At 30.3% G+C, this 26487-nt stretch overlaps 2 protein-coding genes across 2 annotated transcripts in view; both read right to left on the reverse strand.

The window, feature by feature from the left end:
* The window catches only part of LOC140439837 (uncharacterized), an 895210-nt gene that overhangs the window by 801108 nt on the left and 67615 nt on the right, over positions 1 to 26487 (reverse strand). Inside the window, exon 2 of the mRNA XM_072529991.1 lies at positions 12491 to 12530. The gene's annotated coding sequence lies outside the window, so the exon portion shown is untranslated. The remainder of the gene's footprint in view (positions 1 to 12490; positions 12531 to 26487) is intronic.
* LOC140438882 (uncharacterized) overlaps positions 1 to 26487 on the reverse strand; it is a 195001-nt gene that overhangs the window by 70735 nt on the left and 97779 nt on the right. The window lies entirely within an intron of this gene.

Consider the following 26487-nt stretch of genomic DNA (forward strand, 5'->3'; position numbering starts at 1 on the left):
CTAAAAGAAATAATAGGCGTTGCATAAAAAGGGCGATCAACTGGATTGTAAGAACTATAGAGACATTACTCTGTTAGCACATGCGCATAAAATCTTCGGCAATGTATTGTTTGAAAGACTTAAACATTTTACAAAGAATATTGTTAGTCAATATCAATGCGGATTTACTGCTGCAAAATCAACTATACATAAAAGTCAAGCACATGGGCAGATTCTAGAAAAGTCGCTAGAATATAACAAAGGTACACACTATCTCTTCGTATCACTACTTAGTTTGCAGTTTGCTAAGCAACAAATTGACTTTTCAACTTTCAAAAACCGGCATTTTGAAGCTTTGTTAATATTCTAAAAAATAAAATTTTGTAATTTTATGTCAATTATTTAGCTTTCTAATGGAGTGCAAAAAATAGAAAAAATCGCGTTTTTTTGCATTAAATTGTTAATCATTAAAAAACAGCTCCGAACTTTAGGCAGGAAACAGATAGGTTTTCTTCTTATAGGTCTACAATAACTAAAAAAGTTGTCAGCTACCTGGATTATTGAGTGTCACGAGAAAATCCTTATTACCCTGGACTAATATGACTGGACAAGCAAGTGACGAAACAAACTTCATATATTATGTAAACTTTACTAACAAAAACGTTTAAAATAAATATTTCAATAACTATAAATAATCAAATTCCATATTCAAATACTGCAAAATATTTGGGTATTGTCCAATAAATATAAATAATCAAATTCCATATTCAAATACTGCAAAATATTTGGGTATTACTCTTTAATAAGCCCTAATAATGATATTCAACATTATTTATGAGAGAGTGCATATTTCTTACCTACCTGTCGGCGAGAATCCAGAAGCTATCGACAAAGACAGCCTGTACTGACCGAGAGAGAGCATCATTTAGCAGAACTTTGAGATTTTTTAAAAAGTTTATATCAAATAACTGCTTTGTGTTACACTTTATGTTAAAAATAAAAACATATTCGGAAAGTGGGTCAAATTTTGTAGTGCCCTATTTCAAAAAAAAAATTTTTACGTTTATTTTAACCAAAAATATTTGAAAAAAAAATATTGTTTAAACAATTTATTAATTTACAACCAAATAGTGCACTAGAACTTTTTAAGACTTTTCATATAAAAAAAGAATCATCTCAATATCTGCCATAGTTTTTGCGTTATTTGATATAAACTTTTACATTGGAATTTAGCTATGCCCAGAATCGCGAGGAACGGCCTTAAGTTGAAGCATATTTTGGGTATCTTGAACTTATTTTATTTTTAAATATTTTATTTGCTTGCTAATAAGCGCTTATTAGATAAGGGAAAAGTTCAGTGGTAAATTCATAAATATATAACTACCGAGTGCACGTACTGTTTACCGCTACTTTACCAATAATTATAAATCAGTGTTTTAAAATACGTCCAAAATTCTTATTGAGAACTAATAAAAGGTTTAAACTTAAGTTTGGACACTTGCTAATTTCAAACATAGCATTTTTACTCGTTATTTTAATTCGTGAAAATCATATTTGTTAAAAAAACGTAAAAAAATGAAAATAAAAACTTATTCTCATCAATACGATTGTACGAAAATATCGCATGAAGATATTTTTCACTTCTCGCCTTATCTGTGTATACAGTATGATGCAAATATATGGAATAAATTCATTGTTTCAGAAACAGACGACTTATAAAAAAACCTTAAAACACGTCAATTTTAATTTTTGAATGGCCACCAAATGCTATATATACAAATGTTTAACATTACGTCATTAGTGTCGGCGTATAGACGTAATCGACGATTTGTTTAAATACAAACCAAGAGCACGCTACAGCTCATTTGAAAGGTCTCCTTATCTATTTTACAACGATATAATCATTTGAATATTTATTTCTACAGGGTTAACCAAACTTTTGGTTTATTAATACAATTAACTTACAATAAATGTTGACTTAAATACAATTAAATTACAACAAATGTTCAAATTGACGACCTTCAGCAATAATACCATATGAAAGATGGGCAATAAATTCTTTCCCAAACGTTTTCGATGACGTGTTATTTGTGCAATTTCCGTTCAGATGATGCTATTTAAATATACCCACAACAAAAAGTCTAACGGAGTCAAATCTGAAGACCTTGGTGGACATTTGATGGGCCCCCTTCTACCTATCTGGGAAAACGTTATTATGGTAATTTCATACCTTGACGTAGTGTAGTGTAGCCCCATTATGTTGGTACCGCAAATCATTTCTATTTAGAAATAGCTGATTCAGCTGTGTCAACAGATAATCCTGAAGAAATTCTAGATACCGAGAAGCAGTTAAGTTTTTCTCAAAAAAATATGACTTCCATCTAATCTGGATTTCCACTTGCCCAGTATCGATATGTCTGGCGATTAACGTGATCGTTCAGCATAAAAGACGTTTTATCAGAAAACAGTACCTTTTGTATAAAACCAAGATCGGTGTTATATTTTTTCATAACAGTTTCGCAGAATTCGATTCTTCTATCAAAGTGATCTTCTAATAGCTCCTGGACCAGATGTACTTTACAACAATTGTTTGGTGGACATTATTATTTAGTGCAACCTGCCTAGAACTGGTATGAGAATTTTTTTAAAACGCCAGTACAACGTCTAGTTTCTTGGCTTTGGATATTGATTTTCTACCACTTCTGGGAAGATCTTTAACATGACCCGTTTTTTTTTATTTTTTTTAAATTTTACTCATTGTTGATTAAGGAATTGGTTCACGATTAGGGTATTTACCATTAAATAAATTACGTACTTCTGCTTGTGTCCCCACATCTCCATAACCAATCATGATTAAAATCTCGATTCGTTCTGTTTCTATTTCATTTTTGCAAATGCTGTTATTTTTGTCGGCAAAAAAACGAAGAGTAAATATATGACGTTTATTATTTGACAGATTCACAGATCATTCACAAATAAAGACGAGTCAATGACAATATTGATTTAAATATTTTTGAAAAATAAATTGGAATACTTACAACAATAATTAATTTCAGATTATAATGTAGCATTGTTTGTTATTAATGTATTTTGTTTTCGGAACCAGAAAAAAAACACTATCTTGCTTTATTGAAAGTGGCGTTCCTGAGTGCATTTGAATTCAGTAAATGAATATTAATTGTAATTCAATGTTACTTAACAAAGTTTATTTTGGTGAACCCTGTAGAAATAAATGTTCAAGTGATTACATCGTTGCAAAGACGATAGGGAGACCTTTCAAATGAGCTGTCGCGTGACCTCGGTTTGTATTTAAAAAAATCATCGATTACGTCATTACGCCGACACGGATGACGTAAGTCAAACATATATATATATATATATATATATATATATATATATATATATATATATATATATATATATATATATATATATATATATATATATATATATATATATATATATATATATATATATATATATATATATATATATATATACTAAGGTACACTCGAAGAGTGGTGGGTTTTTCGGTCAAAGTGGAGAAATAAAAGACAAACAAGGTGGCTACTTCATCTATTTATCCGAAGACGTTTCGCTTTCTGCTCAGAAAGCATCATCAGTTCATCTAAAAAAAACAATATGAAACCAAACATCCATAGAGAAGTTACAATAAAAGTGTGTTACCTTACAAAGACATGTAGCAGTCAATGATGTTAAAAATATGAAAAAGCTTACGAAACTGGAGATTTAGAGTAAAGTTGTATAATTCAATTAATTGAAACTTGGTATAGTTTGCAATTTATCAAAATTAGCACAGCAAAAGAACATGTGATAAACATACATGTATATAAAAAAGTTATTATAAAAACTTAAGTAAAAAACATTAAGGTTTATTTTAAAGTGTAAAGAACTAGAAAGATCATGAGAATGCACTTCCAACAATTTATTTAATCAATTAGATTTTAATTTTAACTATAGGTAACATTATAAGTTATTTAAGATTAATATAGTAATAAAGATAAAATGAAGTTACCAGTCTTAAGCTTACTGAATCTCGCCGGTAAATGAATTATATATATATATATATATATATATATATATATATATATATATATATATTGTGACGATTAGGGTTTATAGAAAATAATTTATAAGTTATATACTACATAATATTAGATATTTGGTTGTTTTAAATAAGTTATATACTAGAGAATTTAATAAAAATATATTTATGTGAGGGCATTTTTAATAAATTAGCATATAATAATTGTAAAAAAATGTATTTTAATATTGTAAATATATATAAGTGAGCCATGTGCTTAGGCAACCAAAAATACTCTCGGAGATTGACAGATATTTATACTCTGAAGTGACGTTTAAGAATATTTACGAATATAAGTGGGTTATAATAATATATTGTTTGAAATGTGTATTTTATTAAATTAGAATGTTAAGTTACTAATTTAATTATATATTCTGATCTGAAAAGCCTAAATGTAAACAAAATTATTAATAGAAAAGAATGGAATTCTCTGGATCTCCGGAGATGGCCATGTTTGCGAAATGGTTTGTTCCAGAAAATTCAGACAAGTATTTGATAGAACAAATTGGAACATGATCTATTACCAGATGGTTCTAGAAATCCAAAACATATAAATACCCGTGATTTGGATTCAAGATGGCAGTTTTTGAAAGTTTTTAGTCAGAAAAGTTTTAGATAGTGCAGTCAGAAGAGTTTTAAGAAGTTTTTAAGTTTTAGTCAGAAGTCAGTCCAGTTTATTATGAAAGTTAGTTAGAGTCAGTGAATCAAGTACAAATATTCCAATAGTTTAATATAGTGAGTTAAATGAAGATTAAAATTTATGCATATATTTAATGCACATTTATAATTATACACAAATAATTATTGAAGATTATAAAAGTATATTGGAAGAAATTAAATTATATTATGGTTGGAGATTAGTATAAATCAACTTATAATAATTGGATATTGGTATATTGAAAAGAAGAATAAATATAAATGCTGTTTGCTGGTTTGGTTGGTGGTGTATATATGCTGGTGAAGAAAACTATATCTTAAATTGGGAGAAGCTGATAATTGGAAAAAGTTATTTCACAAAAAACAAGGATAACTGAAGTACGAAGACATTCAGTGGTGATTAGAATCTATATACTTAGTGGAAAACAGTTCATTTAGGCATTCAGTGAAAGAAAGGTACAAAATTTTGTTAATATAATTTAGTTAGTGTCATAACAATTTCAATTTTGAAGATAGTTTGTTTAAATTTTAGATTGTCTATAGAATTTAATTAGTTTTATAAGAATATCAGTTTAAAGATAGTTTATTTTAAATTTACATTGACTAGGTTAGATATATATGTGTGTTTCATAATAGTTATAATAAAGATAATTTAAAAAAGTACTTACAAGCTAATTCTTTGAGAACCGCGATAAAAACCCTATATATTATTAAAAATACTCATTGCTCATCATTCAAACAAAAAACACATCATAACAATATATATATTATATATATATATATACATATATCAGTTGATGGTCATTTAAAAACTAAAATTGGCCTGTTTTAAATTTTCTTTTAAAGTCGTCTATTTCTGAAATAATGAATTTATTCCAAAAAAAGATAGTCGGTACAGAGCAATAAGGTAAAAGTACCCTGTTCGGGACTTTGAACGAGCCAGGTATCGGACAAGTTTTTTTAATAGATTTAAAGAACTAAAACTTCTAGGGTAAACTATCTAGTGATTGGCCACCATCAGTTATTGGCATATTGTAGGTTTTTTTAGATTATTTTAAGAATATAGTAAAATAAACTGACCACTGATATTATTTACTACAGTGGCAACCCTGTAGAAATAGTATCTAACTTCATTTTATTGTACTACCTAACCTTAAAAAATTAGCGACAGATTTATCAGATGGTGTGCTGTGTATTAACATGTTTTAGCAAAAATTAAAAAAAAAAAAGGATATTTTATAAGGTATGTTTTGTATTATAAAATTTATCAATTAAATTATTCTATTATGTTTAAAATGAGTAAATTTAAGTCAATAATTGCATTAATGTGCTTTCTTTTCATTAAATTATCTATGCCAATCACTGGGTGTATTTTTTTATATTAGAGAGTTATTGGCCACCCGACCAGTAAAAATACATTTTATTGATAGTATTATATACTTAGAGATTGACATTGATAGGTACATAGAGATTTTTTTTGTAGATGCCCCAATTAGGAGTGCACAATACGAGAAAAAATATGCTAAAGAAAATGTTTTGCTTACGTTACAGGCCATCGAAAATGGGATGTTACAAAGAAAAGCTTCTCAGACATTTCAAGTACCACGTCAAACTTTTCACTTTAGAAAAAGCAATAAATTTACTAATAAGATTACTTTGGGACCAAGTAGTATTTTAACCAGTGAGGAGGAAGCTATTTTAGAAGAATGGATATTCTCAAGTTACAAAAAAGGATTTTCAGTTAGAAAAGTAGATATTCAAGCTCATGTTACGGAATTTTATAGATTTACCACGTGAAAATTTATTTAAGAAAAATTTTCTAGGAGAAGGCTGTTATCTAGGCTTTCGAAAGCGCTATGAAATTTTTACTCAGCCACCACCAGAAGCAGTTTGTTCAACCAGTTCAGTTAAGGAGATGTTCATGAATGGTTTTCTTTAGTCGATGAATATTTAGAAATAAAAATTTAGATTACATTCTGCAAGACCCCACTAGAAATTTTTAATGAGCATGAAACATGTTTTTATCTGTATCCAAAAGTTTTATATTTATTGCGCCTCTTGGAGCACGGAATGTTTATTAGGTAGATTCTGGTCAGTCAAAAATGAATATCACCGTGATGTTTACCTTTTCTGCGTCTGGTCAAATAACTTAGCCGATGCTTATTTATCCCTACAAAAGACTTTCCAGTTCTATAGTTAATTCAGTGACTTCTTCATGGGGAATCGGATATGGTGATAATGGTTGGATGAAAGTTGAGTTATTTGACGAGTACATTGGTAATGTTTTGTATTCATATTAAAAAAAATTGCATTACCTATCCAATATTCCTATTTGTAGACGGCTATTCACACATCAAATAGTACAATTGAGTCAACTGTTCACCGAACTACAGATAATTTTAATATCGTTGTATTCCAAAACAACATGGTTAATGCAAACAGCAGATGTTGCTAAAATTCAAACCGTTACAAATAGGTTGTAAAAAAACATTGCTTAAATTCAGAAGAAAAAATTTTCATAAAATATTGACTAAAAAAAAATTGCAATAGTACTAAAAGATGCCCTAGAAGTCTATATAAAAGCTGAGACTATAAAAAATGGGTTATGGATGTGGCCATCCATTCCTTTACTTCTGGTGGTAAAAGTTTGAGCCAATGACAAACAAATAAGTATATAGCAAATGAAAACTACCAGTTGCATAACATTCTTGCTCCAATTTTATTTTAATGCAAAATCTGCATTCGCTTTAAGCTTTTCCGCATATACCTATTAGAGTTTTGGCTGGACTGAAAACTGGTTACATTAAAAAAAACAGTTAAGTCGTACTAACATTACTAATTAATTCTTAAATCTTGCATTTCAGTGATAACTGATTATTTGTGATAAGAATAAAGAAACAATTTATTTCTTACAAATATTTTCGATACTTCTGTAGTTGTGTGAAAACATGAAGTACACATAATAAACAATGAATGAATATACTCAATCAAGGACTTCTTATACTAAAAGATAATAGATTTTAGTCAAAGTGTAGCTATTGTAAACCTAATATAAGTTTATTGTATTGTAAGTGTGTAGTGTAGTGTAATTGTAAATTACGGCAGATCTTGTTGATTTTACTTTGTTAAAGACTGCCTTCTGCACAGATAAGATTTATGTCGGATGTAATGTATTACAAAATTTTCACGATTTATAATTTTACGGTACATGATTCAGTTACTAGGATGTGTCAAAATCCTCTTTTTAAAAATGTTACAGCAATAAAGACAGGTGTTTTTATTTTTACCTCTATATTATTTGATAAAAATAAAAACATTTTAATTGAAGTAAAGAAAATGGTTCTGTACCATATAGATATACAAAAAAGAATATATGGCATAATAAACAAAACTAATAAATCAATGAGATAAATGGTGGAAAATAATCCTGTAAGATATACGAAAGAGAATAAAGAATATGTGCTATCCACATATTTTGTGATATTTCTAGACTACGTCAAAAAAGAAAAAATCTCTTACTCCTAGACAACGCAACATCCCATCCGGATATTCGGTTATCTAACATATCTATAATATTTTTAACAGCTAATACTATAGCATATTTCTATTTATTTGCCAGAAATAATTAAAAACTTTATGTCTGTATAGAAAGTTTTTGATGAGAAACATGTTATCATCTATATAATTTTTATCAACGGCTGAACTGGAGAAGTCCATAACGATTGCTAACGCCTTAATATGGATTGTATTCCAAAACAATTAAAAAGTATTTCATAAGGTGCTGTTTTTTAAAAACGATAGTAATGGAAAAGAAATTGTAGAAAATCTGAAGATACAAGACTTGGAAGGAGTTGAAAATTTTTTGAACCACCTAGAGCTTGATGCAGCGTTATTGACGGAAGATCATGAATTAAACTTAGCTAGTTGTGTAAATAATTTTAAAGAAAATGAACAGGTGTCCAATATTTCTGACAATAAGAGTGGTTACCTAAAATTAAGAGAGAATTATTTTTAATACCCTATCAAAATTAAGAGATAATTATTTTTTATATATAAAGGTGAACAAACAAAACAAAAAACAAACCAAAATTGATTAAGCGATATCTCTATACAATGGACAACTGTACACAACGGACAAATATTTCCCCCGTTAGTATCCATTATGGAGAAGTTTCACTGTATAAACGTAGAAATCAAAAATGGTGTAAAGTATAGCGAATATACAATACATTTTATACGGAGAACGTATTGTGCATATATAAGGAGAAGAATATGGACTAGGTGATGGTGTAGTTAGCATAAAAGGCAAGAAAAAAAATTAAAAATAAGATAATATATAAACTAAAAAAGGATAAAGCCACATAATACAAACAAATATCAAATAAACTCTTAACTTAAGTAGAGGAAACAATCAGTAAAAGGATAGAGGTAATGTTTTATGAAATTTTTCACAGCAAGTATATCTCAGCCCATTGAATGACGAGTATTACAATTCTTATACAAATAGAAAAGAAAATGTTCAAAATCCTAAGATAACAGTCTATAAGATAAATTGAAAACTATAAGAAATAGACCGGAGTCTATTGCTGACCTATTCATAGTCAAAATAATGGCTCAAAAAACATTGAAATCTAACAGATCTATTATAATGTTCTTCGTAGACAAGCTTTTGATTAGTTGGGGCTAGAAGATGTAATAAATCTACTCCATTCAGTCTGAATAATTGTAAAGAAAATAAAAAATATCAACACAAACAAATATAACCAAAAAATAAATTAATTTAGAGAATAAACTAGTCGGAAATAGATATAAACTTGGAAATACGAGAAGGGGATAGCTTATGCCAACTATGCCTTAATACAGTTTGGAGAAAATCGGAAAATAGCCTATCAATGGACGACAAATATCGGAGTTAAACAAAAAAAATTTAAAATTTTGTATTAAGCAAAGGAGACAATCTTGATTTTACATTACTTAGACAACTTATATCGAATGGCTCAAATATTGAAAACAGCAGCGGAAACATATAATATGAAAATATCTGCTTCTAAGTTAATATTTCTAGTAATGGTCAGTGAGACCCAACGACTTATCGAACGGGTCTCTAGATTTGAGTACCTCAGATATTGCAGATTTTTTCTCCTAATTCGAGTTTTTGTTGGGGCGTGGAAATTCTCTAATTGTTGTGAAATTTACGCCTCCGTTAGTTGCAATTTTGTGTCAGATGAACTGTTTCATGAAGAAATTTTTCTTCCAGAGGCTTTATTTGGTCTGTTTATCTTATTCGAGATCTTTGGCCTTTTACCTATCGTTCTACTACCAATAGTACCATTTTTGCAATTATCTAGTATTAAATCTATCACAATGTGGCCCATTGCTTTTAGAGTTTGTTTTGGAATGCTATCTATTTTTAGTGTTATTTGATTATTATAGGCCTCTTTGATTATGTGTTTATTTCGATGGCACTGATGCATCTTTTAAAGTGTCCTTCAGTAGCTTCTCCACATTTCTGCAATGTTGTGTATGTCGGTTTTTACTTCTCCGTTATATTATTAAATGGTCTAAAGTTGTAGGTTGAACATCATCATCATCATTATTCTGGCTTTAGAATCCTATGTGGGTCTTAGCCTCCCCAAGAATATCTCTCCAATCGTGCCTATTCATCACCTTTCTGCGGTAAGCACGTATTCCCATATTTCTAATATCGTCATCGATGCTATCAGAAAAACTTATTCTGGATCTTCATCTTCTTCTTTGACCAATGGGTCCATCAAGGAGCATTTGTATAGTTGGGTTATTTTGTTCCATCCGCATTACATGCCCTATCTACCTCAAACGTCTTATATTAATATGTTTAACAATATCTGTTTAATGGTATATTCTATAAAGTCCGAAACTTGTCGTCTTCTCCAAACTAAGTTGTCATTCACCGCTTCATAAATTCGCCTGTTGTGGCTTGAAGTCTCAGGCCAAATATTGACCTTTAATAAATGGTTCAACTTTCATGACTGTTTTCATGTTGCTCGAGTTCTTGACACACATTATCATCATTATGCAACCTCTTCTGTCCACTGCTGGACATAGGTCTCTCCCATTTTTCGCCACGCTTCACGGTTATGTGCTTCTTGTTGCCATTTCTTGGATATTCGTCTAATGTCGTCCATCCAGAGTGTTGGCGGTCGTCCTCTGCTGCGTTTGTCTTCTGTTGGGCGCCAGTCAATTAGTTTTCTGATCCATCTTGTGTCTTTCAGTCTCGCTATGTGACCTGCCCAATTTCATTTCAGCTTGGCTATACGTTCGACGACATCACTGATACCTGTTCTTTTCTTTAAGTCTTGATTCCTTATTTTGTCTTTTTTTGTCACGCCGAGAATTGATCTTTCCATGCGCCTTTGTGACACACGCATTTTTTATTTAAATGCGAGTGGCACAAAATGCGAGACACACAGTATGGTAGTGTTTTTATTTTTGGTGCACACGTTTATTATTTTATTGCTTACCACCACTATTTCTTGAATGTTGTTTTTTTTTGTGGTATGTTATAGCATAAGTCTTTTTTCTTCTAATAATATTAAGATTTTCATTCCATGTTTTATTTATAATTTGATTTTGTGACATGTTATTTATGTCTTTTATTATTTAAGGTTTTTCTTTGTTTATCAGTTTCATCTCGAATTCTTCCATTATTATTTATTAATTATCATTATACCCTCTGCTATATATTTTTTATTAAACACAGTACCTATATGTGTTAAAACTTTTAAAGTTGTTTAGTTTGTCTAACAGGAAGATTTTTATGTGAAAATTGTGAGTTAACTGCGGTGTTTCTACCAATACATATTTTTAAAATAAAAAATATATAACCTTAAAAGACTTTCTATAACTTTTATGAGATATTAGGTAAGCATTTAATGATTGTAACAGTAAAATATAATAAAACTTTTATGCCGTCTTATACACACATACTATTGTTTTATTTTTAAATTACTTAGTTATTTTATGTATTCATTAGAATCTATTTCAGTTAATGATATAATGTTTATTTATCACATATACGTTGTATATTATATATATATATATATATATATATATATATATATATATATATATATATATATATATATATATATATATACAAAAATATATTTTCTGGGTCACTGTCATGATCACTGTCTATATTGGGGGAGTGACTAATATCACCATCATTATCGTTTAAAAAAATTGTCTGTGCCTGTTCACTTGTATACCGTTTTCCATCGATAACAATCGAATCCATGGTCGTAAAAATATATGCGTATCTGGTTTCGTTGGGTCAGAATGGACCCCAGACAGTCGAACCACCCACTTAGATATTATTATGTAATATTTATCGACTGGTATTTACCAGCTTGACACATGTTCATAATTTGGGTGAACTTCTAAAAGATGCCGTTATTTGGCGCTTGTGCTAACAAAATACGAAGAGAAATTTATCCGGTTGGGTCTAAAATGACCCGACGATACTAGTTAAGGGTTAAATGTCCTGAAAATTTCTTGAATTATCAAGGTAACCATGTTTTAGACTGAGTGAAAACAAGTTAAGAACATAACAGAAAAGGGCATGCGGCATTTTTTGGTTTTATTTTATCGACTTATTGACTTAGCTTATACAGCAAGTTTTCAATTAATCCTTGGTAGTAGATATATTTTTTACTTTAACTTTATTGTACTATCGATTAGTTTGTAAAATTATAACAAATAAACACTTACCTATTTTATTGCACTAAATATAGAGTATATCCCGGTATATCTAAAACAATAAAAATATTAGCAAAACACCTTTTAAGTTTTCTTCATAGTTCTATTAATAGACAAAAATAATATAAACAATTATTAATCTACGATACAATATTTATATATTGTAACTAAACTAGCGAATTTCATTTATTTGCTTATAGAAGAATAGGCATCCAAATTTGATGAAATCCATTAAATCTCAGTATAAGTTGATACCTAAATATTCAGCGTCACGTTTAACACTAATAACTTAGATATCGTTCAATTATTATCAGTTAGTACTTTTGGAGGAAAAGGACACTGCGACATCTAAGATCTGTTGTGTGTGCCTGTTTTCGTATTGTCTAATGGTTTGTCAGAGATTATAACAGCTAAAGCAACGCCGTCTTCCTTCTTTTTCTTCTTCTTCTTCGCGCGACTAGGATTACTCCTTTTTGTCTGCTTTTTATTCTGTTTCAGTCGTTGTTGACTGTACATTATCTTTCCACCTTTTTGGCGCCCTTCTACCGGGTCTTCTGCTAAATGGCTTGTTGTTTTTACAGATGTTCGCTATACTATCTGGCCCCATTCGGTTTACATGTTCGTTCCAGTGTTTTTTCTTGTTTTTTTTTTCACATGTTAATATTTTGTATTATGCACTGTTCGCGTATACTTCTGTTGGTTTACCTGTCTCAGAATGATATGCCCGCTATTGATCTTAATACTTTTATTTCGATATTGTTGATTTGTTGTTTCGTCTTTCTTGTATCGGTCTTTGTCTCCGCTGCATATATTAGGATTGGTCTTACTGTTGTCTTGTATACTTTCATTTTGCTTTCCGTGGTCAGATATTTGATTCTTCATATGGTTTCTCGGAGGCAACCACTTACTCTTGCCGCTTTTCATGCTTGCGTTGTGGTATCTGTTCTTATATCCCTGTCACTAGTGATCTCTACTCCTAGATAATTGAATTTCATTACTTGTTCTACAATTTTGCCGTCTATTTCTAGTTTGCATCTATGCGGCTCTTTACTGATCACTATTCATTTAGTGTTTTCTACTGATATTCTCATATTAAGTTTGTTTGCTGTGATATTGAAGGTGTGGAGCTGCCTTTGTAGGTCACCTTCGTTATCAGTTATCATTCGTTATCATCGGCATAGCATAGTGTCTTAATTTTATGCGCTCCCATGTAATATCCGTGTAGTTTTCTTACTTCGTGAATTATTTGATTCATCACCATATTGAATAACAATGGGCTGAGCGAGTCTTCTTGGCGGATTCATCCTTTTAGTTCTATGCATTCTGTTTCCCCTGTTGGCATTATAACTCTGGTCTTGTTGTTCTTGTTAATTTCAATTATTGTCCTTATTATTTAATGGTCTATTTGTTCAGCTTGTAATAAATTTAAGATGTCATTTCGCTTCACCCTGTCAAAAGCACTTTTTAAATCTATAAAGCACATGTTTGCTGGTTTTCCATATTCAATCGACTTCTCTATTCTTCCTTAGGAAGTTTAATACATATGATGGTTTTTTTGTTTAACAAGTATTCTTTCCCTATCTTATACGCTCCGAGGTAATGTGCGTCGAACTTGCTGAGGGCACATCAGTTTGAGAGTATAAGTATAGAAGTTTCATCCTGTATAGACAGTATCTGCATTGTACCAAAATCTATTACCCTAAAAGTTTACGTACTTTCTTAGTACATATGAGTTTTCTAAGAACTTCTGTTAGAGTACTTTAATGTTGAGTATTTCTTAAAAATTATTTCATTTCTTCCAAGTCTTGGTAATATTTTGGATCTACTCTTCTTTTTAAATTAATTTTGTTATGTTTTCGGTAACATAAAAAATATTTCTAAATCTGTTGACAACTGGTTGACAATTTTGTAACTGGATTTACATTGCTTAGTTTATTTTATTCGTTTTATGATTCTTATATCACTTTAGAACTGACCATATGTGATTTCGGCCATATGTTGTACGTGTTAAATTGTAGACACAATTCTTACTTCATTTTCCTCTGCTAATAGCTGTTTATCTATCACTTGCTGATATTCTGGTTTGGATTAAAAATTATGTCCTTTTTTCAACGACATATCCAAGTGCAGATATCGGTTAGTGCAGACTACAATTCTCTATTAGATGATATTAAAATCAAGCTTAAAATGTTTTCCAGTTTCAAAATACCAAAAACGGAGGAAACCAAAAAAATAAATTGAAGAAGTATATTACCAGTTTAGTAAAATAATACATGAAAACAGTGGCGTAAAAATATGAAAAATGTTTTTAAAGATAATGTCTCGTCAATATTATAAAACACAAAAAGAGTCAGAGACAAAGAAAACAACAATTGATGACCAAAAAAATTCTTTAATTAATGGAGCAAAGAAGGCAACAGAGCAACAACAGTGGGAAATATAAGAAAAACATAAATTAATAAAACAAAAGATACAGATCGTCAAAGAAAAGTAGATGGGGGATAAATGCACTAAAATGTAAAGTTAAAAAACAAAAACGGTATATTCAACAAAAGCAGAGAAATGGCTAGCCTGTATCGGAAGAAAACTCCTAATGTAATTGTAGCCTCGACAATAAAAATGATACTAAATAAGGAAATTAGGATAACTTGCTATACGTACACAAATCAACTATTTAATGACGTCATACCAGAACAATAACAGACATTAGGTAAAAAGGAAGGAACAGAAATACTAATGGAGAAGTACTGTATGATATAAAATTGGCAAAGAACAGAAAAGCTGTTGAAACCGATAACATCCCGGCAGATATGTTTATATTAAAAAGATAAATTGTAATAAAACTTTTATGGTGAATAGGAAAAAGAATATTCAAAATATCGATAAATAGAAAACTACGACAGATTTTTTTTAAATTCAAACGTAAATTATAAAACTATTTTTAAGTGAAATATATGAAACTGGGATACATTTTTTATAAAATGTTAATAATAATGTTAATATTCCGACCGTTTTAGAGAAGTTCTCTCTAGAGTAATATGTAGTTTATTTTTTATTATGTTACCAATGAACGTAAGTTTAAAATAGTGCAAGAGCTCTTTAGTTGTGGACATGCTAGAAAAAAAAAATATCCATTGTAATATTACAATAGGAGTCACCAACTCGTTCAACCATACGACTAATTAAATATATGTTTTAATTATAGAAAAAGACGTGGCTGTTTACCAAATAAACCTTAAGTTTGAAAGTTTAATACAACTTAGTATCATATCAACTTAGTATTTTTTATGTAAATAAATCCTTTTAATGTTTTAATTTATTATGTAAACAATAAAAGATCAATAAATAAGAGTATACGATCGAAATAGTTTGTACAAAAAGCATGCAGAAAACTTTGCTTGTAATCTACCAAACTTTTATTTGAGCCCATTGGTAATGTTTTTTTTTAAACAACTTTTAAATCCTACTAAGAACAAAAGCAAGTCATCATTTATGCTATTTCCGGTAAAGTTTAACTATTGAAAGCAAAATTTCAGAAGTTTAAAGTCTTTGTTGAATGTTTTGGGTAACGTAAATAGATTTATCTAAGTTTTCAAAGTAATTCCCATTTAAAATTCCAAACTTTTGTGCTTTTAACCTCTTTAAATTTGTTATAGAAATGTTCGAAGTTTTTACTTTGATTTTATACGTCTAATATTTTATTCAAATCTTTAGATAAAACGTTTTACCGGTAACATTCAGAGGACAGGTTAAATTATACTTTTATTTTTCCACATATGAATGTTTCATGGAGTTTTAAATTCAATTTAAAATTAACATTATTCCATTTAAAATAAAAACATTTCAATAAAATTAAGACTTAATGAATAATTTAAAATTTCCATACATATTTATATACATTACGTTGCCTTACAGAGGTCGGTAGATTATTATTCTTTTCATCTATACATTAGATGGAAATCAGAATATTATAAATCATCCATTAGTAAAATTAGTTTCTATTGACCCATTACTTAATTAATATGAATAAATCCATTATTAAACTGTGGTCTAGGCTAGACTGTGTGCTTTAGTGCTCTTAATTAATAAAATCATTGATGGAGCTTCAAAGCAAAGTAAATCAACAACAGGTAAAAGAAATAATAAATTAGACTTACTCACAATCAATTTAATTTAACTATCCAGACGACCGGTTTCGCTTTCTACAATATGCAAAGCATCTTCAGGTCTCGATACAAAGTTAAATAAATGCTGAAATAATAAACCCATATTAGGGTGTTGTCTAATAAAGATAAACAAAGATAGATGATATAAATTATATAAATTACAGTAATTATGCCAATATTACATGTCTGTGGTTTTTCAAAATGAATAAAATGTTTAAGCAGACAAGGTAAGACCCACAAATTGGTAAAATAGTCTATTAAGCTGTAATAAATTAATAAATGAACAAATAAATAAAACATTACTTACATGCCGGTACTCTATTAATTGATGGTTGAAAGAACATGGTTCAAACTATCCTGTATTGTTGATTGGAGAACTTAAGTCTGCTATTGTAATTGTTTGACAGTAAACGGGGAAGTTCTTGAGGAGACAGATTTTATCCAATGAAGTAGAGAGGTGTAATGTAATTGTTTGTTTGATGAAAGTAATGTTCTATACCATTGATTTATTTAAAAGTTACTTATATTTATTCCAGAGATATATTTATGAAATATGTGTTATTTATTGAGATTTTATTTTTGAAGGTGACAGTTGTGAGACAATGAATGAGATTAGATGTACAAATTGTGTTGGTGTGCAACTCTATCAACTTGTGATTATCAAATTTCTTTGATAAAGTTCTGTTGTAATATGTGGCAAATGGTTGTAAAGTCCAATATTTAAAGTTAAAAAATTAAAATTGAGGACACTTTAAGACACACAGAAAACACACAAAAAACACTTAAAAAAAGGGGGGGGACGAAACAGACATTAAATTTAAAAAAGGGGGAGGATTTGAAAGCACTACATCTCTTACTTGGAGACAATGAGTTTTTACTTACTTACTTACTTAGTCCTAAGCCTTTCTACCGTTAGGTGTAAGGCTGCTGAGATTCGACGACGGGTATGAGTTTTTAATGTTATTTATTAGATTTTAGAGGTAAATTTGACAAATGTAGGTTAAAGTGTGACAGTTCTTCTTCTATTTTAAATGCTGTAAGTTAAGTTATCTAGTTTTATGAAATACTGATATTAATAAATGTCTCTAAAATTTTTTTTAATTTTAGATATCAAAGTTTGTTGATGTGTTAATATTGGCATACTTTAACAAACTTTATTATTTGGTAATTAAATTAAATATGTACATTTGTAATCAAAATGTATTGATTCCCCAAAATCAACTTATCATGTGAGGTTTCCATGTAGTATCCATTATTTTCACACATTATTTGGAATTAACTTCAATATCATGGTCAAACAATATTTTATTCCAGAAACCCATATGCAATCAAATGCATTTAATATACTTCTTGGATTATTTAAATTTTCTATATAAATTTTAAAATCTGGTCATCATGGTCCTCCATGGATCTAGGTTTTTTGTTCACAGAATTTCTTTTAACATATTACCAGAAACAATATTTTTTCCTCAAACTATATTAAATATCAGTATTGAACTGGTATGGTACCTCAACTTATTTAACCCAAAATTATTATTACATCCCATCTGGTTCCGAAATACACTCATTTTACAAAATATTTGATTTCAAGTTCAACACGTGGTTTGATGGTTCCCAACACAACATTGTAAAGTCGTTCAGACTAGTAGTATTAATTAAATGGATCTTTGTTATTCCTAATCATATGCAAATCTACATTTTCAAATGGAAATATTATATTTTAATTTTAACTATAAACTGCTATAAATTTGAAAATGTTAAAGTGTTACAGAAATTATTATACAAACTCACCATTGTTCATGTCGGTGTGATTATATTTCTGCTCATGGTACAGGAAAATTGAAATAAGAATACATTTGCTTTACACCGGTTTAAATAGAGAACCGTTTACCTGTTGGTATAACCAATTTCCGGTCAAAACTGTCAGATATTAGAATTACTAACTAACTATTGAATGCTTAATAATTCAGTCAATTTCTTGAATTAATCAATTATTTTATCATCAATAGTTTCTGCTTATTATTTAAGTTCCGTATTAACATATCAGAACTGGAATAAAATATTTAAACACACCATGACAGATAACTCACACCAACAATTATTTCAAAGAAAGTTTGTAACTTTGTTATACATTTTGATTACAAATGTACATTTAATTTAATTACCAGTACATATTTAATTTAATTACCAAATAATTACTTAAGTTTGTTCTGTACTTTTGACTAAGCTGAGTTAGTTATCATAGAAGATGTATTTCAATTATTCATATTGTTACATTGAAACTTATTTATTTAAAGTTTGTTAAAGTACGCCAATATTAACACATCAACTAACTTTGATATCTAAAATTAAAAAAAATTTAGAGACATTTATTAATATCAGCTTATTTCATAAAACTAGATAACTTAACTTGCAGCATTTAAAATAGAAAAAGAACTGTCACACTTTAACCCACATTTGTCACATTTACCTCTAAAATCTAATAAATAACATAAGAAACTCATTGTCTCCAAGTAAGAGATGTAGTGCTTTCAAATCCCCCCCTTTTTTTTGTGTGTTTTCTGTGTGTCTTAAAGTGTACTCAATTTTAATTTTTTAACTTTAAATATTGGACTTTACAACCATTTGCCACATATTACAACAGAACTTTATCAAAGAAATTTCATAACCACAAGTTGATAGAGTTGCACACCCACACAATTTGTAAATCTAATCTCATTCATTGTCTCACAACTGTCACCTTCAAAAATAAAATCTCAATAAATAACACATATTTCATAAATATATCTCTGGAATAAATATAAATAAATTTTAAATAAATCAATGGTATAGAACATTACTTTCATTAAACAAAAAATTACATTACATCTATCTCTACTTCATTGGATAAAATCTGTCTCCTCAAGAACTTCCCCGTTTACTGTCAAACAATTACAATAGCAGACTTGAGTTCTCCAATCAACAATACAGGATAGTTTGAACCATGTTCTTTCAACCATCAATTAATAGAGTGCCGGCATGTAAGTAATGTTTTATTTATTTGTCCATTTAATAATTTATTACAGTTTAATAGTCTTACCTTGTCTGCTTAAACATTTTATTCATTTTGAAAAACCACAGACATGTAATATTGGCATAATTACTGTAATTTATATAATTTATATCATCTATCTTTGTTTATCTTTATTAGACAACACCCTAATATGGGTTTATTATTTCAGCATTTATTTAACTTTGTATCGAGACCTGAAGACGCTTTGCATATTGTAGAAAGCGAAACCGGTCGCCTGGATAGTTAAATTAAATTGATTGTGAGTAAGTCTAATTTATTATTTCTTTTACCTTTTGAAATGGACTCAGACAAGCAACACATTCATGATTTAAATCAACAACCTGACAAAAGACAACAAAGTATTTTTAACATAAGTATTGGGTCATGGAGGGTTGCATGGGAATAAACGACCAGATTTGTTAGCAAAACAAAACTGGAAAGAAACCTTTCTTGTCCCAGAACAATTGTGTGGACTCAACAAACGTGCTGCAAGAAAGAATGTTCAGTGACTGGTAATTAATTATCGAAAGAAAAAAGAGTCACTCAAGGGCAAATACATACTTGGAAAATAATCAGAATTATTAAGATGTTAAAACAGTCACCGAATTAATGACTGGACATTGTAATGTGTAAGTATTATAAACATACTATGCCACAGCAATTGTGCTAAATCATATAACGAAGGAATTTACACGTCAACTGAGAATTAAAGCAGAATAAATTATTAAAACTACCTCTGAGCAAACTTTTGATCTTTTCTGAGGTCAAAAATCGAAGTTTAATTAAAAAAAAAACAGAGTAAATATGACCAAGTATAAGAGAAAAACATTCTTGCCTAAAGTAAGAAGAAAAATAGATTAAAGCCAAAAGTAAACATTTACAATATGTTTGAAAATGATGCCTTTTGGCTACTGTAATCCTTATAGGAAATATAAGTTATATAATAGGAAATTAAAATTCAATTTTAATTGCATAGTTTATATTTTAAGATGACTTTAGAGATTGATTCCATGTGACCTTTGGCAATATGCAATCGACATTAAGTAAAAACTAATTTTCCTTTCATGAATTATCCAGATTTAGCCATACGGCTCTCACTCCCTCTAAGGGGAAAATTCACTCATCCCAGATACCTACGGTATCAAAAGGATTGAGCTCTGGTGGGACTCTTTCCGTGTTATCGAGCCCTAGGTGACTTGGTATGCTGGAGTATCTCCCAAAAATTTTCGTACACATCTGGATGTTGAGAGAAGTACAGCTTTCTGCATGGTCTTGTAGAGATGTTCATTCAGACCTAGCTTTCTTATGTTTTCTAGGAGGTTCTTCGGAATAACTCCAGTAGTAGAGAGAATAATAGGTATTGTCTGGGTACTTTCCATTCTCCACTGTCTTCGTATTTGAATTTCCAGATCCCTGTATTTGGCGATCTTTTCGTTTTGTTTAATACGAAGATTATTGTTGTTGGGTATCGCCACATCAATTAGTGTTGTTTGTTTCTTTAGTTTATTAACTAGTATGAGATCTGGTCTATTATGTGCCACTGTTTGGTCTGTGAGCACAGTGCGGTCCCAGTATAGCTTGTAGTTATCATTCTCAAGTATACTTTCAGGAACGTATTGATAATATGGGAGATGGTTTGTTTGGAGAAGTCCCAGTTTGATGGCTATCTCTTGATGAAGGATCTTTCCTACTGAGTCGTGCCGTTCCTTATATTCAGTTGCAGTAAATGCCTGGCAACCCCCGGTAATGTGTTGGATGGTTTCTTGAGCTTGACATCCATATCGGCATTTGCTTTCATGAATTATTATTATTAGTATTATTTAAACTAAAACCGCAAGACGGTATTGATGTTTCATTCAATGATCGACATTACTCTTGTTAAATATATGCTTGTCAGCCATTATAGCAGTAGTTTATTGTCAGTAGTTGACTACATAAGAGAATATTATATATTACACTGATATTTTCCGCTTTGTAAGTACGATAAACGTGATATTTTTTCAAAATGGCTATCAACACCTGAAACCGAATTGGAAGAGATAGTGCGCAGAAATACATAAATCAGACAGAAACAGAGTTGGGGGTAGCTGAAGATATTTAAAGTAATAATAATTAATCTTGGAAACAATATGGCCAAAAGCCCTGTACTGACTTTTTTTAAATAAGTGATGAATTCTACCGTTACTTGACGAAAATTCATTTTATCTAACAATAAAACACTTAAAGCTTTTGTTTTCAACACTTCCACAAAATTTATTATAATTTATTATCACTAAATATGTTTCGGCAGAGTGCCTTTCTAAAGTGATATATTTTTGGTATGAATTTACACTTTATAGTCTTTAACTGAATAAGTTAAGGAGTGGAGAACTGTTTGTCTCAAAAACGACATTCAGAACTATTTCTGTATTTTAAATTTAATTTCCATATATTCTAATAAAGATAATTTAAGGACTTTATTTTGAATGCGAAGAATTTAAAATTTGTCATTAAGCGAATAATGATGATCTAGAAGGTGAAGTGAATACGTAAAATCTGTTCTTCTATTATTAAAAGCCCTTTTATACCTACCAGTTTGACCGACGTAAGTTTTTGCGCAGTTGCCACATTTAAGTTTGTATACACCACTGTTTAAGTGCTTCTTTTTTGGCATTTGTTATTCAATAATATATTGGCCTACGTGGTTGTTTGTTCTAAAATCTTGTATTATTCCTTTGGGGATTTCCACAAAAATAGCCAAACACATAAAAAATGAATAACTCAGCTTTTAGAACAAACAACTTAGATAAATATATTAAGAAAAACAAAAGCCAAAAGAAAAAGCACATACACAGTGATGTATACAAACATAAATGAGGCAACTGCCCCAAAAACTGACTTCGGTCAAGCTGGTACAACATTTAAGATACGTCTAGTAGAACATAAAAGGGCTTTCAATAATAGAAAAACAGATTCTACGTACGCACTTCACCTTCTAGACTATAATTATTCTTTTAATGACGAATTTCAAATTCTTCACACTCAAAAGAAAAGAGTTAAAGCTATCTTTATTACAATCTATGATATCTATTAACTAATTCAGTTAAAGACTATAAAGTGTAAACGCATACCAAAAATAGATGACTTGAAAAAGGCACTCTATCGAAACAGTGATGATAAATTACAATAAATTTTTTGGCAGTGTGAAAACAGTGTTTGATTGTTAGATAATAATAATTATTCGTGAATAAGCGATAATGAGGCATATAAGGATAAATTAGTGAAAAAACAAAGGAACGGTGGATAAAATATTGTTAGTGGCATAACCGGACCGAAAAATGGTAATAAACAGACGAACGAACTAACTATCTAACTAATTAAAAATTATTATTCATGAATTAATTAAATTTAACTTACAAAATTATTATCTACTATATAATCTCAAATAAGAATATAATACAGGGGTTAGCGAGAGATAAGATTATTAAATAGGTAGGGTGGTTAAATAGTATAAAGAATGGTAAGGCAGTAGGAGCTGATAAACTACCCATGAAGGTTTGAAAGGCTGTAGAAGAGGAAGGGATTAATATTTTGCGGAAAATAATGAGTAGGATATATGAGATGTATGGAGAAAGAGTATGATGGTATCATTATATAAAGATAACAGATAAAGATAAGATAAAATTTGGAAGAGAACCATATAACAGACATCGATAGAAACAGAACAGTTTCAGTTTATGCCAGGGAGAAGGAAGCGGATGCCTTGTTGGCTTTGAGATAGTTGGTAGAGAAATGCGACGAAAAGAAAAGAGAGCGAGCTTCATTTGGTATTTATAGGTTTTAAAAAGGCGTACGACACAGTCCCAAGATAAGAGCTAGTTATGTATCGGAGAGAAATGGGTTCCTGACAAAAAGGTAAGGCTCGTGAAGGAAAGGTATAAGAGAGCGTACACCAAAATAAGAACTTGTGTCGGATTGACCAAAATTTTTCCATTGACGGTTGGATTGCCACCGATTTAATCATTTTATGGATTGTAATGACAGAAAGTAAGGGAGGGGGCGCCTTGGTCAATGCCCTTTGCTGAGGATATCGTGATAGAGGAGAGCAATGATAAATTGGAGAAGAAGAAGATAAGTTGGAGGAGAAGTTGAAGGGTTGGAGAAGTGATATTGAAGAAGGAGAAATTAAGATCTATAGGTCAAAAACGAAGTATATGTGGTAAGGACATAGAGGAGTCGTTGGGGATATATAATTACTTGGAGGCAAATTAGGAAGAGTAAGAGAATTTAAATATCTTGGCTCCTACATAACGAAAAATGGGACACTCGATCAAGAAATTTCCCACAGGACACAGGCTTATTGGTTTATCTGAAAGTGAATAAGTGGGATACTTTGTGATAAAAAATTCGGAGAAGGGTTAAAGGAAAAAGTGTGTTGAGACCTGCGTTGGTGTACGGCGATGAAGTGCGGCCCGTAAAGAAGATTTAAGAGAAGAAGATAGAGGTAACTAAAATGAAAATGTTATGGTGCATGTTGGGTAAGACTAGAAGGGACAGAATCAGAAACAACTTGATTAGGAAAAGAGCTGGGGTGACTACAGTTTTAAAAACGGTTTAAAAACAAGGACTGCAATAGTTTGATCATGTCAGACGTAGACATAAAAAATATACAAAAATATGTGGGATGAAGGATAGCGCTGTTAAAAGATGATGTAAGGGGTACAGGAAAACTAAGAAAAAGATGGAGGGACTCTGTGGCAGAACATTTAAAGGAGAAAAATTTAGGTGAAGAACACCTGATGGACAGAAATGAGTGACGCCAAAGAGTAAGAAACAGCGACCCTGAAAGGGAAAAAGATGAGGAAGAAGAAGAAAATTATTCACTATACAACTGAGTAAATCGGAAGGCATTTAGAACTAGATAAATTATTGTGTTGCGCAGAATACAGGCAGGTGAGAGATTTTCACTTTTATGTGAAGTTATGTATGATAGTTGTTCTCTCTAGAAGTTACCTAAATTTTTTTGGTCAATGATCAAAACAGTTTGGTGTAAAATTTTTTCAGCAATTATAAGCGCCAATTTTAAAATTTTAATTGATTGTTCGTCATTTAATAAAAAACAAATAACAAGAGAAGAGAGATAACAAGATACCTAATTTGTTACAATTAAATTTTATTGTAAAACGTGTAAAAAAATGTCAAGCTCATTTTATTAAAGAAAGAATCGTAAATATCAATGAGATACTCCTTACTTTTCGTGAGCGCTGGGCTCTCAAAATATATATTATACAAAAACCTAAAAAACACGGAATAAAAATATTGATGTAACTCCTCGACGATCAACTAATGTACATGGTCTTAGAAACTTTACAAACACAATATATTCTTAAATTATGTAAAAGAAACAAATACAAATGAATATGTGATTATAAATAACTGTTTATCTTATGTTCTAGCAGAGAAGTTACTACAATAGTATTTACTATTCTAAAGTTTCTAGTGTTGCTTTTGCATTAAGAATATATTTTCCAATTAAAAGACGATTGGCAAATAAAGGTATGTTTAGTAAACGTAAAATGACTACATTTTTTTTTTGATTTTAATGTTCTGGATCATCCTTTTACATGACTTAGTGGTTCAATGGTATCATAATTGGATAACATAGAACAAACACTATTGTCATACCATTTCACACATAAAATGTCAATAGTTTTGTCGAATCTATAATCATATTTACTTCTTGCCATTTTCTTAATTAGCTTAGACTTCATTATTGGACATTTTTGCACACGATTGTCTTTTCAGTTCCTGTTACTTTTATGTTGTTTTGTTATCAGATATAAGTTGATATGTCGTTGTACACTACTCAAAAATTGAAGTGGATAATTTTAAAATTCCTTAAACTAACATATAAAACTATTTTTAAAATAATTGCCTGTACTATACTCTATAAGCTATCTTTATTGCCAATATTTTTTGCATGTGGTTTTTTTCTCCCTATTCTTATCGGCCCTTATCTCGTAGAAAGAGAAACATGTTGTTCCAAACATGAATATATCATTTGTATAAAAGTGCTTGTATTGGCTTTACCAATTGTCAATAAGTCAAGAAATCTATTTATCACAAAAACATTATGCCACAAAGACGTTTAGAACTAGTGCAGCTCGAGCAATTAGTTCGTTGGATCCAATAAGGCATAACTCAACAAGAGGTTGCTATGAGGCTAAATGTGTCGCAAAGTGTGATAAGTCGTGCATGGAATCGGTACGTAGCAACTGGATCTGCAACCTACAGGCTGGGAGGAGGAAGAGAACGATCTACAACTCGTCGGCAAAACCATTTCATAGTTCTGACGGCAAGAAGAAACCCAGCATTCACGGCTTCCAGAATTAACAGTATCTTCAGGCATGCTACTGGACAAGCGATTTCCAGTCAAACTGTCAGAAGACGGTTACATGCATCCAATTTAAGGGTCAGATGGAAGGGGCGATGGAACACTGTCAGTGGAATTTCGAAAATTGGAGAAATTGTCTCTTTACTGATGAGTCCAGATTTCGTTTGTATACGAATAATGCCAAATATTGGTGTGGAGGGAAAGAGGACAGCGTTACAATGAAAATCTGAGAGTCCCAACCACTCTTTTTGGAGGTGGATCCGTTTGCGTGTGGGGAGGCATATGTTTTAACGGTCGCACGGACTTAGTCGTCTTAATTAATGAGACAGTGACTGCTACAGGATATCGAGACAAAGGCATAGTACCAATAGTTGTTCCATTTTTTAGTGCAATAGGCCATAGTGCAATAGGCGAACAA

This window comes from Diabrotica undecimpunctata, chromosome 4, assembly GCF_040954645.1.
Source record: "Diabrotica undecimpunctata isolate CICGRU chromosome 4, icDiaUnde3, whole genome shotgun sequence".
Lineage (NCBI taxonomy): Eukaryota > Metazoa > Arthropoda > Insecta > Coleoptera > Chrysomelidae > Diabrotica > Diabrotica undecimpunctata.